Source organism: Tupaia chinensis, unplaced genomic scaffold (assembly GCF_000334495.1).
Source record: "Tupaia chinensis unplaced genomic scaffold, TupChi_1.0 Scaffold000044_1, whole genome shotgun sequence".
Classification (NCBI taxonomy): domain Eukaryota; kingdom Metazoa; phylum Chordata; class Mammalia; order Scandentia; family Tupaiidae; genus Tupaia; species Tupaia belangeri.
The window spans coordinates 1,325,941-1,342,974 of record NW_006159500.1 but is presented as its reverse complement, the minus strand read 5'-3'; the positions used below and the strand labels follow the sequence as shown (position 1 = coordinate 1,342,974).

The window sequence follows — 17,034 nt, the reverse complement described above, 5'->3', positions numbered from 1 at the left end:
GGCTCGGTGGAGGCGGCGGCTCGACGCGCACTGGACGCAGGCTGAGAAGGAGGGTCCCTGCTCTGACCCGCTGAGTAGGCGACACTTTAGTTTTCTGACCCCATTGCAGGCTGCAGGGCGGGTGCCAAAACTCTGTGCACGGGCCTGGACGGCTATTTCCTGTCTGGAAACAATACCATAGTCCAGCATGCTTCACCTTTTATTTTTATCAGCCTCATGTTGACAGCCAGAGTTCTGGTATTGTTCCTTTTAGTCTTGGCTATCTGCAACACCTCCTGGTATAACTTCAGGGATCGTTGTGTCACTAATCTCATCCTTTTTATTTTTAGCTTGGCAGAAATAAGGAAGTGCTTTATATGAACATAACCAGAGAAGTACAGAATCTAGAACAATTTATTAACTCAGGATGTACTGTTATATGCCAAGTAGTTTTGAAATTCATAGTGAGTAGTAAATATTTTGTAATGTGTAGTTAACTTTTCTTGTTAACGGCATAGCCTGCTTACTTTGCGATTTGTTAATGTATACTTTGATTTCATAGTTTTGAGTTAGTTTTCACCAAACATTTTAAATTTTGTTTTTCCTAAGACTTACAGACTTAGTATTTGGTTTTGCTTTTATGTGAAATTTGCTGTCACTAAAAATGCTCTTTTTTTCACAATATTATTAATTTGGAGAGGGAATCATGAGGATTTGGAAACTGCAGTTTAACCCAAAGAGCATAAAAAAGCATAACATTTTGAAATCCTAAATTGGTGTTGGAATACAGGCTGCTGACTTAAAAGGAAGAAAAATGGCCATCTTGGAGTTGTAGTGGCTCAGCTTTCAGATTAAAGAGAAAAGAGGTCTGGAGATCTGGGAGAATGAGCCTTGTCTGAGACCAAAAACAAGGTGTTTTCAGGAAAATATTCAATAGATTACTTCAGAAATAGCCTGCCTCCGGAACCAGCAGTTAGCGTAATGGCTGTGTTGTTGGACTCCCACGTAGTGAACCGCGGTTCAAATCTTGGATCCAGTGGCTTAAACTCACACCGGGCGCTTGTGCGTGCATGCCCAAGATCCTGAGAGGAGAATGGAGGAGAAGGGATTGCGGCATGGCCATCCCCTCTGGGGTGTGATTTCTCGCTTTCTATCTCTCTGTCTCTCTCTGGTGAGGGCACACGCCCTATAGCGAAGACCTCTCCCCCCCAAAAAAAAAAAAAACAAAAAAGAAAAGAAAAGAAATAGCCTGCCTCCCACACATGTTAATTATCTGCATGCAACAGATCGATATTTGGTAGTGAGGGTGATGAGAGCTTATGTTCTGATTTTCACCACTTTCTGATAGATTGTGAACATGAGGTTAGTAAATCTAGTGTACAATAGAAACACTCTTGCACAGTTGAACTTCTAAGGGTAAATTTTTTTTGAGCCCAAAGTGGCACTGGATAATTAGCCCTACAAATACAAAAGGTGGCCTGAGCAATTTTTAAACTATGAATATTTTGGTTAGTCCATTTAATAAAAAATTACAAGGAATTTGTCATTAATGCAAAAGGGTTGACTGAGTCAAAGAATTTAGGGTGACATGTGGAAAAAATAAGGACCAACAAATAGTTAAATGCTTATGCATTATCTCATGTAATCTGTATATAATCTATAGTAGATAATTCCCCCATTTTATAGATGAGTTAACTAAGATTTAGGCTAATACATTTGTTTGAGATTTATCTGCTAATAAGTCAGTGATATGGGAGTCACATCCAAGAAACCTGATTCCAAAGCCTAGGAGTGGAGACAGATACACCAACAGTCCCTGGCTTGCAACGAACGATTCAACTTACAGCTTTTTGACTTTACGATGGTACATCCAAGAAACCTGATTCCAAAGCCTACGTTCTAAGCCCTCATGCTTTACTTGCACAGTGAAATGGGCTTCTTGGTAGAAGACAACTAATCAGTGGAAAATAATGCTGCAAAACCATTTTCCTAATCCATATTATAGACTAACACATTAAGATCATTGTATAATAGGCACTTTTGAGTGTTGCTGAGAATATAGGAAAGGAGTTACTGCCCCTGTTTTAAGGAGCACCTGTTTAGTGGAAGAAATAAATATTTGAATAATAATGCAATATAGTACAATACAGTATATATACTGTAAGAATAATGTAGTCTGTGGTTTCGTGGAAAAAGGAATTCAGTTAAGGTATGGAGACTAGAGTTCGAAATCCTGTTGGGTTTTATGATTTTGAACATGATATGAAAACTCAGAATCAGTTTCCTTATCTATTTAGTGGGAAGACAATACTTTTAAAAGAGATGTTAAGCATTAGAATATGTAAAGTGCTAACACATGATAAGCACTGAATAAAGAAGAAAGAAATTATTTTAAGAAAGAAGTCCTTGGGAGGTTCATGGGAGAGCTACCACTGGCACCTTTAAGGTTTATTAACTTGTTCTTGTAAATGGGAATGGAGGGTAGAATAAGAAGAGGCAGAACCTCAGAATAGGAATATAGATTGTTGAGAGAATGATAAGTAATTGTGACTTTGGACAAATAGTATTTGAGAAAGCGAATTTTAAATGGTAATTGTGGGGGACCAGCAGGTGGGGTAGCAATGATCTCACTGGACTCCTGCGAAACTGACCACGGTTCAAGTCTTAGACCTGGTGGCCTCAAAATGATGCGGGTCATGTGCGCATACCTGCCCAAGATGCCAGGAGGAGAATAGAGAAGGGGGTTGTGGAATGGTCATATTCCCTGGGCAATTTCTCACTTTCTCTCTCCCCGTCTCTCTCTCTCCCCCCCAACTCCCTCAAGCACATATGCGTTAAGGCAAAAACCTCTTAAAAAATGGTAATTGTATACAAATGTGGCTGGACAAAATGAGTACTACCCAATTTGTTTATTCGTTTTTAAATTTTACCAGAGGGCATACATGCTTGCCAGAGAGATAACACACAGAGAGAGAGAAGGTGAGAAGGCACATCTATGGGGGATGATCATGCCACACAGTCCCTTCCATCTCTAATTTTGGGATTTTGGGCATGCACACACACTGGCCTGGCATGTTTTTTTTTTTTTTTTTTTTTTTTTTGGGAGAGATTTTTGCTATAGGGCGCATGCACTCACCAGACAGACAGAGAGAGACATTAGAGACAGAAAGCGAGAAATCACCCCCCAGGGGGGATGGTCACGCCGCAATCCCTTCTCCTCCATTCTCCTCTCGGGATTTTGGGCATGCACGCACACGCGCCCGGCGTGAGTTTTAAGCCACCGGGTCCGGGATGCGAACCGCGGTTGACTACGTGGGAGTCCAGCGACATAGCCATTATGCTAACTGCTGGTTCCCATGGCCTGGCATGTTTTTTAAACCTCCAGGTCTGGGACTTAACCATGCATTCACCCATGTGCAATACAGCTACTTTTAACCACCATGCCACCAGCTGGCACTGTTTTTCAAGTCTACTTCATTCGTTTCTTGAGAGAAGAGAGTAAAAGAAAAACATATTGACAGAGACAGACATTTATGGCAGTATCTTGTCATGCTAAGATCCTTTCCCAAGCTTCTCACCTACCCAGAATCCCGCCAGGCAACTCAGATCATTGTGGGATCTGAACTTGGACCTTACATTATGGCTCCAGCATCATAGAGTAGCACCCAGCCATCTACACTACTGCGGTTAGACCAACTACCCTATTTCAGTGGTTGGCAATTACAAACACAGGTATTAAAATTATATAGGAAAACCTTTACAGTTTTTTCATTCATTGCTATATTTTTATTTTATATTTACATTCTTGTACTTATTTTTTCAATACCAATTAAAATTCCATTTCCAGAGAACTATAGATGGTGTAATGAGTACATCGCTGGACTCTCACATAGTCAGTTGCGGTTCTTGACCCCACCCGGTGGCTTAAAACTCTCATGGGTGCCTGTTTATGTGTACCCATGATCACTCCAGGAGAATGGAGGAGAAGAGATTGCAGTGTGGCCACCCCTCTTGGGGGGTGATTTCTTGCTTTCTGTCTCTCTCTCTCCAGCAAGTACATGTGACCTATCGCAGAAATCTCTCCTTTTTTTTTTTTTTTTTTTTTTTTTGGGGGGGCTTTTCCTTTGCTCGCCAGACAGAGACATAGGGACAGAAAGCGAGAAATCACCCCCCAGGGGGGATGGTCACGCCACAATCCCTTCTCCTCCATTCTCCTCTCGGTATCTTGGGCACGTACGCACTTGCGCCCGGCGTGAGTTTTAAGCCACCGGGTCTGGGACGCAAACCACGGTCGACTACGTGGGAGTCCAGCGACATAGCCATTACGCTAACTGCTGGTTCACCAGAAATCTCTCTTTTAAAAAAAGAAAAGACAAACTTCATTTCCAAATGTTCTACTTAAGCAGCTATTTATTTAATTATTTCATTGAGGTATTTCATTCTAAACTAAACTAAAAGAAGACTAACAAACACTACTAGAGACATTTGCACTTAATTTGCGGAAAGTGGTTTGGGACTGTTTATAAAAAGAATTTTAAAGTACGTGTTACCTCTGTTCCTTAATCCCTTTACCTAATCTGTGGTCTTAAAGCCAGTAAACTCCCCTTTGAACATATGTTGAATGTCTTTTTCCTAACCTAAACTTGAGATGTAATACTGGGACAGAATTGGTTTTTTATTTATTTATTTTAATTTTCTATAGGTGTGTGTGTGCTGGCTGGAAAGATACAGAGAAAGAGAGAGGGGGAATGTGAGAAAGCACCCCCTCCCACCTGGGAAGATAACTACCACAATTCTTTCTCCTTTTGGAATTTTGGGCATTGAGCCCATTTTCAAGCTGCCTGGTCCAGGACTCAAACCACACAGCCATGTGGGATTCAGCTGCCCCAGTCACTACTCCACCTAGCTGGCCCTAGGACAGAATGTTTTAAATTGGGAAAAAGTCCCATGCTTGTGCCTTCCTTTTAGGTTAGCACTGAGCTGTAAGTATGCACATTGAATTTATAAATGTGGAATATCACTTGATGACTAGAGATGGATGACTTAAGTTGAGACTCTTAAATGGCACTCAGTTAGGAATGCTGCATTTTTAGTTTAGCTTGTTAGTCTCAAACAAATTGCTAAAATGACACAAAATACAAAGGTGAGTTTTCAAATGAGAACAACTGACTGTTTCCTAGAGCAGGTGGTTTTATTTATTTATTTATTTTTTGGAGAGGTTTTTGCTATAGAGCACAGGCACTCCCCAAAAGACAGAGACAGAAAGCTAGAAATCACCCCCAAGGGGCGATGGCCACACTGTAATCCCTTCTCCTCCATTCTCCACTTGGGATCTTGGGCATGAAAGCACATGCGCCTAGCGTGCGTTTAAGCCAGCAGGTCTGGGACTAGAACCGTCATCAGCTACGTGGGAGTCCAGCGACTAGCCATTACGCCAACTGCTGGTCCCGAACAGGTAGTTTTAGAGCACTAGGAAAGAAAGTATGCTGTACTTCATTCCAAGTTGTGAACAGGAACTGGGGCAGGAAATGACTGTGTCTGAACCACCACCTGATAATAATCATAGCATGATTATATTTGACATTTAATGAGAGGAAGTAAAGGGGGAAAAGTGCATAGTGTGCAGCTTTCTAGTTTCAGGGCAACAGGAGAAAAGGACTGTTAAAAGTGTATATACAGAAATTTTGAAGACATAGTGTTGTGGCATGAATAAAAGTACCTTAGTAAAACATTTAAGGACCAGCAGATGGTGTAATGCTTACGTTGCTGGACTCCCATGTAGTCAATCACAGTTTGAGTCCTGGACTCAACTGCTTAAAAAACTCCTGCCGTGCATGTGCATGCCCAAAATCCCGAGAGGAGAATGGAGGAGAAGAGATTGTGGTGTGGCCATCTCCTCTGGGGCGATTTCTCACTTTCTATTACTCTCTCTCTCTGTCTCTCTGGGGAGCGCATATGCCCTATAGCAAAAATCTCTCCAAAAACACTCAACATAAAGTATGATACAGATAGCAGAAAGTTTGTGAAAGTTAATGTGGCCAAAGTTTAGGTGCTCTGTAGACCTAGATTCAAGTTTCAATTCTGCCATCTACCTGTTGGAGGACTTGAAACTAATTTTTTGTAAGTTTCATGTGTTCATAAACTAAAGGTATCTACTTTGTAAAATTTTTAAGAGTTTATTGAGATAATGCATTTAAAGCACTTAACACAGTGCTTGGCCTACTAGACTTTTTTTTTTTTTCTCCCCCCCACAGACTCTCATAAAATTGTTGCAGTTGTTTGACTTAAGTTGAACAATTTTTTGTTTTGTTTTGTTTTTTAAAGAATTAATTTTTTTCATTGTCATTATTTTATTTATTTATGTATTTATTTAAAAGTTGTCAATAGGATGACAGAGGGAAAGTGAGAAAGCAAGCCGCCAGGTCTGGGACTTGAACTGTGGTCAGCCATGTGGTAGTCCAGCCGCCTTAACCACCATGCCACCTGCTGACCCCGTTTTGTTTTGTTTTTAAATACAGTTCTCAAATACAGCAAAGAAGACCAGAAAAAATAACAAACAAACCCTAAAAGGAGGCAACAGAATGTTAAGTGGTTAACAGGTGGAGTTGAATAATGAATGTATCATCACATCCACATAAAAAAGAAGGGAAACTATAAGCAAATAGGTTCATATTCTTATATTTTTTCTAAAGAAAGTAGGTCACTTAGGATCAGCAGGTTGTGTAGTGGTTAAGGCACTAGATTCCCACATGGTTATCTGCAGTTCCAGTCTTGAACCTGGCGGCTTGAAACTCACGCTGGGTGCATGTGCATTTGTGCCGAAATCCCAAAAGGAGAATGAAGGGATTGCCACCTCCCCTGGGAATGATTTCTCCTGGGGGATGATTTCCCTCTTTCTATCTCTCCTTTGACCACATGTGCTCAATAGCAAAAATCTCTCTCTCATTAAAAAAAAAAAAAAAAAGTAGGTCACTCTTATGTAAACTAGATAAATAAATAGGGTTTTGTTATTCTAAATGACAGTTAAAAATCACTGAGATAGGGCTAACTGCAGTGATAACTTAGTGCTCTGCAATGCTGGATACACTTGGGAAGGACCTAGGTCTGTATCCTGGGTTCTTCCTCTGCATGCCAGGCACATGTATATGTATGTGCCTGCAATCTGAGCATACTGAAGCTGGGGGTGGATTGCTGCATGAGAATCCTGTTGGGAATGCCTATCTCTCTTCTTACTCTTTCTCTCTTAGAATAAATAAATAAACTTAAAAATAATTACTTAAGAACTATCTGTGAGATGCAGAGTAGTGTGCTGCACAAGAGAAGTTGGATCTCACATAGCAATCTTTCATATCCTCAGTTCAGTTAGCCCGAAACATGCTGGGCAGGGGTGCCAGTGCCACAATAAAGTGGGAAGACTGGAATAAGGGAGAATCATGGTGAGACCCTATAAAAAGTTCTCTCTCACTTTCACATGCTCTACATATTGTGTTCTGTCATGAATAGAGGAAAAATAAATTTTAAAAGAATCACTGAAATGGGTTCTCTGCTATGAATTACAGGGGAACAAGTTTGTTTTTCTCAATCTCTACCTTCTTTCTCAAATACCTCTCTTCTTATTCCTAAAACTTTAACAGGGAAAAGCCATTAATTATAGTTACAGCTAGAGAATCCCCTTTTTTAGAATTATTTAATTGTATTTATTATTATTGCTATTATTTTTAATTTGACCAGAGAAAGACAGAAATAGAAGAAGAGAAAGAGAAAGTGAGGAAGCAAGCTGTTAGGTCCAGGACTCGAACCAAGGTTGGTGACATGGGAATCTAGTGCCTTAACCATCATGCTACCTGTTGGCCCCTTAGAAGGCTTTAACTTCAAATAAACCCAGAAGATAAGGCAGGATAATTTGACTCTTTAATTCTAGAGGGTATGTGTGCATGCCAAAGAGAGAAAGAGAGGGAGAAAGAAATTTCCATATATCCTATGCCCTATAGTTTATCTATTCATTGTTGAATGTATCATTTGTTAGAAATATAAATATGCCTTCCTATTGCCAAATCTGTTTTTCTTTTTCAGTCTCTGTCCCCAAAATTGATTCTTTTAGTGTTTCACCTGCAAATCGTGAAGTATCCATATTCTTTTCCTCCTCTTATCTTTCATGCCTAATCAATTTCTCTCATTTTTCTACTAATTATCTCTTTTAATTTACCCTTTGCTAATTAGTTCTTCACACAACTGCTTTCCAGAATGATTTTGCTGAGAACTACCACAATCATATCAAAACTATATCCTTAGTGCCTATACATGACATTTAATAAATATTTGGGAGGGACCAGCAGTTAGCGTAATGGCTATGTCGCTGGACTCCCACGTAGTCGACTGCGGTTCGTGTCCTGGACCCGGTGACTTGAAACTCACTCCGGGCACGTGTGCGTGTGTGCCCAAGATCCCGAGAGGAGAATGGAGGAGAAGAGATTGTGGTGTGGCCATTCCCCTGGGGGGTGATTTATCGCTTTCTGTCTCTCTGTCTCTATCTGTCTGGCGAGCGCAAGTGCCCTATAGCAAAAACCTTTCAATAAATAAATAAATAAATAAATAAATATTTGGTCCCTCCATATATCTTAAACTTTAGACAGTATAAAAGGACTTGCATATCTACGCTTGGAGTCTTCTTTGTTGGAAGGATCTTAACTACAAATTCATTGTTTTTGGAGGTAAAGAGTCATTTAGTTTCTTTTTGAGTGAGCATTTCTTTTTTCTTTCAAAGAATTTGTTCCCTTAATCTAAGTTGTTAAATTCATTTGGCATAAAGTTGTTCATGCAATTCCCTTATTACCTGTCTGTAAGACCTATAGTGAGTCCCATATCTCATGTCTCTCTGACAATTTGTGTTTTCTCTTTTTTTTCTTGTTCAGTCTGACTAGAAGTTTATCTGTTTTTATGTTTCTTTGCAAAGAATGAGCTTTTTTTCCCGTTTATTTTCTGTTCTCAATTCCATTGATTTCTATTTATTATTTCCTTTTCTACCATGTACTTTGCATTTTATTTGCTCGATTTGCTAAAATGTTTGGGATCTTAACTCATAAATGTGAAACCTTACTTTTCCTTTAAAATAAGTGTTTAATACTATAAAATTCACTTCTCAATAGTGTTTTTTGTTTTGTTTTGTTTTGAGAGATTTTCACTGTAGGGCGCGTGCACTCACCAGACAGACAGAGACATAGAGACAGAAAGCGAGAAATCACCCCCCAGGGGGGATGGTCACGCCGCAATCCCTTCTCCTCCATTCTCCTCTCGGGATCTTGGGCACGCACGCACACGCGCCCGGCGTGAGTTTTAAGCCACCGGGTCCGGGACATGAACCGCGGTTGACTACGTGGGAGTCCAGCGACATAGCCATTACGCTAACTGCTGGTTCCCTCAATAGTGTTTTGATGTCATGCTTTTCATTGTCATTTAAGTTCAAAATTCTTGCTAATTTTCTTTGAGATTTTTGACTCCATTGGTTATATAGAACTATATAGATTAATTTCCATATATTGGGTCATCAGGAAAGTCATGACACGTTTTTGATAGTAAAGCATAGAAAAATATATCATGATTTTCCTAACAACCTAGTATTTGGAGATTTTTTTTTTAAATTCTCTAGGGTATGTGTGCTTGCCAAAGAGAGAAAGCATCCTACACCCCGCACCCCATGAGACATGGTCACACTAAAATAATTTCTCCATTTCTTCATCCTATTGAGATTTTAGGCATGATACACATGGCTGGCATATTTTTCATGCTGACAGGACTGGAATTTGAACACATTCAGCATTCAGCCATGTGGTGTCTAACTCCCTTAATCATCAAGCCATGGGTCAGCCCTATTTAGGAATGTTTTTTAAAAATATGTTTTAGTCAGGACCAGCAGGTGGCATGCTGGTTAAGGTGCTGGACACTCCCACATTGCTGACTGGTTTGAGTCATGGACCTGGTGGCTTGCTTTCTCACTTTCCCACTCTCTCTCTGTATCTTGGTTTGGTCAAATTAAAATAAAGGAATGAATAAATGAAATTAAATAAATAATTATTTTTTAAAATTTGTTTTAGTCATTGATTTCTAACTTAATTTCAGTCTGATCAAAGAATATACATTGTATGATTTAAATAATTTTAAATTTATTAAGACTTGTTTTGTATTGGTTCCTCGGAAAAGTCATGATGCATTTTTGCACAGAAAAATAGTCATGACTTTTCTGAAGACCCAATAGCTCAGAATATGGTCTGTTTTGGTAAGTGATTCAAGTACCCTTGAAAAGAATGGTGGGTGGAGTGTTTTATAAATGTCAATCAAGTTGACTTGGTCTTCTGTATCCTTGCTGATTTTCTCTCCTTATTCCATCGGTTTTGAGAGAAGGTTGTTAAAATTTCTAATTGTGGAGTTGCTTTCTTCTTGCAATTCTCTCAGCTTTTGTTTCTATTTGTTACTAGATACATGCATATTTAGGGTCATTATGATCTCTTGATAAATTGAATATCGTTATATTGCCCTCTTTATCTCTGATAATGTGCTTTGATCTGAAATTATTTTGTAGAGCCATTTTAGCTTTCTTTTGATTCATACCAGCATGGTATATCTTTTTCCATCCTTTTACTTTTTTTTTTTTAAAGAAGTGTTTGTACTTAAAGTAGGTTTTTGGTTGACACCATGTAGTTGTTGGGTCTTGCTTTTTTGTTTTTGTTTGTGTTGTAGAACACGTGTGCTCACTAGAAAAAGACAGAGAGAGAGGGAAAGTGAGAAACCACCCCCTAGGGGAAATGGCCACTCAACAATCCCGTCTCCTCTCTTGTCATCTCATGATTTTGGGTATGCACATATACATGCTCAGCTTGATTCTTAAGCTGCCAGGTCTGGGACTTGAACCTCGAAATTGACCATAAGAAATTCAGCTGCCTTAAATTCCATGCCACCAGCTGGTCCAGGTCTTCCTTTTTTATTTAGTTTCTTAATTTCTGCCATTTACATATTTAAATAAAATAATTATCTACTTTATTCTATTTTATTTATTATTATTTTTTAATTTCACCAGAGAGAGAGAGAGAAAGGGAAAGTGGGAAAGCAGATCACCAGTTCTGGAACTTGAACCATAGTCAACCATGTGGGAGTCCAGCACTCTTAACCACCATGCCGTCTGCTGACCCCTACATTTAATGTGATTATTGATTTTCTTGGATATAATACATTATTTTGTCCCATCTATTCTTTTTGCCTTCTTTTGGATTTGAGTATTTTTATGACTCCACTTTATATCCTTTTTCATTTTATTATCTGTAGCTTTTTTGTTGTCTGTAGTTGCTAATATACATCTTTAACTTTCATAATCTACCTTTGATTAAAAAAAAACTTTTTATATTATATAAGAGCCTTATAGCATTCCTGTTTCCTCTCTCTCAAACTTGGTGCTATTATCACACATTTCAGTTTTATATATGTTATGAATCCCACAATATATTGATTTTATTTATTTATTTATTTAGCTCTACAGTTAATTCTCTTTTAACAGGATTTAAAGATAATTTTAGGGAAAAAAAAAACCTTCAATTTATTTACATGGTTAACATTTTCAGGACTTTTCATTTCTTTAGGTAAATGCAGATTTCCACCTGGTATTATTTTCTTTCTACCTAGAGGATTTTCCTGAACACTTTGTTTGTTTGTTTTTCCTTTTAAACAGGGTCTTGGGGCTGGCCCCATAGTCTACCTGTCTATGACTGTTTGAATCTAGCCCTAGTAGCTTAAAAAATACCCAGGGCAGGAGTTTTAGACAAAGTCTTGCCATTGCATTCTTCCTGTATCTCAGCTAAGACTCCAGGTATGCACCTCTGTTTTGGACCCTCCTCTACCCCGCCATATTTGAAGGGCTACTTTTCTATTATAATAAAAGCTATATAACTTAAAATTTGCCATCTTAACTTTTTTTTTTTTTTAATTGCCAGAGGATGTGTGTGCTTGCCAGAGAAAGAGAAAGAGAGGTTAAGAGGCACTCCCTAAAGAGTGTGGTCTTCTGTTCCATTTCTCCTTCCTATGTGGAATTTGAGCATGCTTACATATGACCTGGGTGTTTTGCAAGCTGCCAGGGCTGGGATTCAAGTTATGGTCAGCCATATTGGATATAGCTCCCTTATTTAGTAGGCTACAGAGCCAGCCTCATTTTTATGTGTATAGTTCAGTAGTGATAAATTCATGAGAGATTTTCAGTAACTTCACAGAAAATTCAAATTTGAGAAAGTTATGCGTGAATTTAAAAATTGTTTTTCACTAAAAATATACTTCTATTTTTCCACAAACTTTTTGAAGTCCTCTGTATTTACGATATTGTGAAACAGATCTCCAGAATATTTTTATCTTGCAAATATGAAAATTCTGTAGTCATTGAACAGTCTCTTCCCCAGCCCCCTATCCCTCGGTAACCATCTTCCAACTTTCTGTCTCTGACTTTGTTCTAGGTACCTTGAATAAATGGAAACATACAGTGTTTGTCTTTTTGTAACTGTCTTATTTCACTTAGCATAATGTCCTCAAGGTTCATCTATACTGTAACATGTCACAGGACCTCCTCCATTTTAAAAGGTTGCATAATATTATGTTGTATGTTTATACTACCTTTTGTTCATTTATCTGCTGATAGATATTTGGGTTGCTTCCTCCTTTTTGCTGTTGTGAAATCATGGTGTGTGACCACTATAAACATGGTGTATAACTATCTCTTTGAGATGCTGCTTTTAATTATTTTACATGTAAACCCAGAAATTTGATTGCTAGATCACATGATTGTCCTCTTCTTAATATTTTGGGAACCTCCATGCTCTTTTCTGTATGAATCATTTTACTGTTCCACCAAAAGTCACGAGTTTCCAGTTTCTCTGCATTCTCTCTCTCTCACACACACACACACATTCACACACTACAATTTTTTTATGAGCATGCACACTCACCAGAGAAAGAGAGAAAAGTGAGAAATTATACCCCTTCGGGATGGCCATGTCATAATCTCTTCTCTGTTCTTCTCTCAGTTCCAGGACTCACAGTGGGAAGTTGGCCATGTGGGATCTGCCGTAACCATTTGCCACCCTCTGATCCAGCTTTGTTTTTCTACAAAGTGTATGTGTGGGTATGTGTAATACATCTTTATGTTCAGAAGATAATATTTAACCAACCATTTAAAAAATGTTGTGGCTGCTTAAAAAAATAATAGGGACCAGCAGATGGCATAATGATTATGTCACTGGACTCCCACATGGCTGACCATGGTTTGAGTCTGGATCCAGAGTCTTGAAACTCACACCAGGCACAGTGCATGTGTGCGCAAAATCCCAAGAGGAGAATGGAGGAGAAGGGATTGCAGCATGGCCATCTTCTGGGGAGGGGGGGGGATTTCTCCTTCTGTCTCTTTGGCAAGCTCAAGCACCCTATGACAGAAATTGCTCTACAAAATAAATAAATAAATAACTCTTAAGGTGCATGACTGATTGATCATGCCCTTATTAAAAGAAGTTATAGCTTCACTATGTCATTTTTCAGACAAATATATAACTGTGTTAATCAACTATATTCTAGGAATTACTTAAATCATCTCTGGTGAGGAAGATTACCTGGATGGGAAGGGGTCTGAAAATTATATGAAGAATAATTAGAGGAGCTTAGAATATTTATTCTGAAAAAAGATTAATGATAGAACATATTCTTAAGATATTAAATAGTTGGGGACCTGCAGGTGGCGTGGTGGTTAAGGTGCTAGACAGTCCCACATGGTCGACCACTGAATCCGGTGGCTTGCTTTCTCACTTCCTTTCTCTATTTCTCTCTCTGTCTCTCTGGTTAAATTAAATGAATAAATAAAATTAAATAAATAATTGTTTTAAAAATATATTAAGTAGTTTGAAGGCAGAAGAAGTGCTGCATTTATATTTACTTGGAGTATATTACTCATACAGATGAATGGAATTTAAGAGAGATGAAATAATCTTTGTGTAAGGAAGATTTTGAGGCAAGCTCTCTTGTAATGGAGTAATCTGACTTGAAAAACCTCAAACTCATTTCTAGTCAGTACAAGTTTATTTGTTTTATAGTTAATTTGTGCTATAAGAAGTTTGAACTATTTGAAAGATGTCTAAGTATGCTATGCTATATTTAGTGGCTTAGTAAATAATATGTCTCATGAAATGCATCCTGAGAAAAGGATTCTGTTTTAAATGTGAGCAATAATGCATACATAATCTCTTCTTGGATATTTATAACGTCTGGTAACATAATGATTCTGAGAGGTCCTCAAGTGAGACAACTTGTTGAACTTTTTCAATTCTAGTAGATGTAAGGACAGGTTGGACTGCAGATGTTAGGCACATATACAGTAGTCATCCACATATACAATCATACCCCAGTATTCATAGAAAGTTATCAATAGTTTCAGGACCAGAATCCACAGATGCTCAGGTACCTTATCTTAAATGGCATAGTATTTGCATATAACTACATACATCCTCCTGAATACTTTAAATCATTACTATATTACTTACAATGCTTAATACAATGTAAGTGCTATGTGAATACATTATACTGTATTATTTAGGAAATAGTAATAAGGAAAAAAGTCTGCTGTTTAGTGCAGATGTAGCCATCTTAGGCCTAATTACATAGTATACATCAGTAGCAACCCAATTTTTTGTTTAAGTTTATTTTTTCCATGAGAGAATAAGAGAGAGAAGCACACCCCAACAGAGTCTTCATGCCTAATCCACCCACAGCCTCAGCCAGCTTGGATCATAGACCTGCATGTATGTATTCGGTGTATAGAGAGTGGCCTTAGACTGTGAACTCAGGACCTTCTCATGCTAGTCCAGTTGTGTTACCACTGCTCCACCATCTGGCTTCCAAAGCATTTTAGATCTGCAGTTGGTAGTCACAGAGAGCCAACAGTATGTGATATTTAGAACAAGATACTTGATGTGATCACCAAGGGACAAAATGAGATAGAGATATCCAAAGACTGAGCTCAAGGAGAAAGTGAAAGCCAGTTAAGAAACAGATAAGGAGTGGCAAGAGAGGAACAAATGGAAGAGATTGGGTTTTCTTGCAGGTTAGCGAATAAAGTGTCCCAGGAGGAGAGGACATAATCAGCTGTGTCATATACTGCTGGTAGGTTGAATACGATGAGTGCCTGAGACCTAGCCATTGGATTTAGCAACTGGAAATCATTGGTGTCCTTAAGTAGAGCTTGCAGTGAAGTGCTTCCAGTAAAAGCTTGATTGGATTGAAGAGAGGAGGTAGAAAAGTGGGAAGAGACAGTTAAGTTTTGCACTGTGAAGGGAAGAAGAGAAATTGAATAGTTGTATTTGTTGGGCATCTTCTATGTGTCTTATATTGCTGCAGAGATTTAGACAACAATGAAATGAGCCTGTTAGCTCATGATTCTGGCTTAAGTAGAAGTTGCAGTATGTTTTTAAAGTAACCTTTCTCTATGGTATTGATTTGAATCAACTACAAGTTAAAATACTGATTTCTTGATTTATAGAAATTTCCTGGAACCAGTTCTGTGTCTTGGTGGTTTAGGCAGCTGGGCCCCACATCAACTGGCAGACCACAAGACTCAAGTCCTAGACCTGGTGGTTTGAGAAATAAGCCAGCTGTTTGTGTATACATATGCTCTAAATTCAATGGAGAAATGGAGAAGGAATGGCAGCATGATCATTCCCCATGGTGGGTGCTTTCTCCTCTTCCTCTCTGTGTCTCCATGTCTCTCTCTGGTGAGAACACCCACCCTCTATTAAGAAAAAAGAAAAGAAAATTTCTTCAGATTAGAAGAATATTATAGGTGTAGAGATTTTCAAATAGTGTAGTATCCCCCAGTTCCCAGACAGTTTAGGCAGGTTGGCTTAGTGTTACTAGTAATGTGGAGCAAAGCCCCCAGGTTTATTTTTCTTAACTCTGAATTGATGATCTGGATATATTAATAGTAGTGTTGGGGGCCAGCAGGTTGCACTGTGGTTAAGGCTTTGGACTTCCGCATGGTCGATTGCGGTCAAGTCCCGGACCTGGTGACTTGAAACTCATTCCAGGCTTGTGTGTGTGTGTGTGTATGTGTGTATGTGTGTGTGTATGTGTGTATGTGTGTGTGTATGTGTGTATGTGTGTGTGTATGTGTGTATGTGTGTGTGTGTGTGTATATGTGCGCACACACAATCCTGAGAGGAAAATGGAAGAGAAGGGATTGCTGCGTGACTGTACCTCCTGGGAGAGAGTGATTTCTCACTTTCTGTCTCTGCCTCTCCGGCAAGCGCACGCATCCTATAGCAAAAATCTATTTTTAAAAAGTGTTACGTAAAAATGATAAAATTTGGTGCCCAGTCATATGTTTCTTTGCCCACCAAGCAGTATTCTTGTATGCTTAAAGCTATAAATTCTAATTTTAAATTCGCCACTGTAACTGTGGGAGAAGACAACCCAGGGAACACAATTTGGCCCTCATCGTACTTCATCATTAACTTTTCATCTGCGTTACAACTACTTATAAGCCCATTCTGTAATTCCAATTGTAGTAGATTCTTATTCACATTAATTGTGTTACTGTATAGGCACTGTGGGCACTGAATTATTCACTGTTGAAGTATTGCCTTTAGAGGAAATACAGGGTTAAATTCCTGTGAGTCACTGGTCACAACATTTTTGTCAATTTATCAGTACATAACTACACATATTTCTGTTTAAAGATACCTTATTTAATATTTATGGTTGATGTATTAACCTTGACTCATGACTGACAACACTGTAACTCATGTCTGAATGAAACTTAGCTAATACACTTATTTTTTTCCATAAGACATTAGAGCAGTTAAGTTTTGCACTGTGAAGGGAAGAAGAGAAATTGAATAGACAGCACTTTAGCACTACTCTTGGGGACCATTGTAAAACAAATCCCAACAAAAACAAAGAGTGTGGTACTAAACAGACCACAGAAAGGATACTTGTTTATGGTATCAGAGCTTTTTTTTTTTTTTTTTTTTTTTTAGGTGTTTT

General features: G+C 38.6%; 1 protein-coding gene across 3 annotated transcripts in view; it reads left to right on the top strand.

Annotated features, from left to right (window-relative positions):
* PHTF2 (putative homeodomain transcription factor 2) overlaps nt 1-17,034 on the top strand; it is a 145,240-nt gene that overhangs the window by 608 nt on the left and 127,598 nt on the right. Inside the window, exon 1 of one of the 3 annotated variants that reach the window (XM_027773315.1) lies at nt 31-74. The exons of the other annotated variants lie outside the window; for them this stretch is intronic. The gene's annotated coding sequence lies outside the window, so the exon portion shown is untranslated. Of the gene's footprint in view, nt 1-30; nt 75-17,034 lie in introns of those variants that run through there. 3 annotated transcript variants of the gene reach the window in all.